The sequence below is a fragment of the Penaeus monodon genome, chromosome 33, assembly GCF_015228065.2.
Source record: "Penaeus monodon isolate SGIC_2016 chromosome 33, NSTDA_Pmon_1, whole genome shotgun sequence".
NCBI lineage: Eukaryota > Metazoa > Arthropoda > Malacostraca > Decapoda > Penaeidae > Penaeus > Penaeus monodon.
In genome coordinates, this window is record NC_051418.1 from 29,339,752 (window position 1) to 29,340,256 (window position 505).

At 34.5% G+C, this 505-nt stretch overlaps 1 protein-coding gene across 1 annotated transcript in view; it reads left to right on the forward strand.

Annotated features, from left to right (window-relative positions):
- LOC119594215 (ubiquitin carboxyl-terminal hydrolase 7-like) overlaps window positions 1–505 on the forward strand; it is a gene marked incomplete in the record, with an annotated part of 30,875 nt that overhangs the window by 29,828 nt on the left and 542 nt on the right. Inside the window, 1 exon segment of the mRNA XM_037943286.1 lies at window positions 1–505.

Consider the following 505-nt stretch of genomic DNA (forward strand, 5'->3'; position numbering starts at 1 on the left):
TCACCTTGCACCATGACTGTGATACTCCGGCAGTGATCCATTCTGTACCAGCTGCACTTTGGGTCTTCATGTAATGGATCAGTCAAGTAAATAAAAGGAAAAACTTCAACACACCAGTTTTATGCAGCATGAGAGATGTACAGGTTTAGACTTTAAAAAAATTAATACTTACAGAATTTATAATGGAGTACCATATAAAAAAGATTATCCCCCACTATCCCTCGTTTCATTTTTTGAGAATATTAAATAATTACATGGTTATTGAAATTTCATATGACAGATTTAAGGAGTCAATGTTATTAAGAATAAATACCGAAACCCCAGCTTATTTATACAGTTTCATTAGTTTATTTCTATCACATGACCGTATTGTTGTATATTAGGATTTTGTGACCACTGTGAATGGTTGAGAGTATTCTTGGTCACTATGGATGATGCATTTGATTAAACAAGGAATTTTTTTTTTTTTTTTCTGTACGGTGCCCCCTCCCCCTCCCCCAAGTGA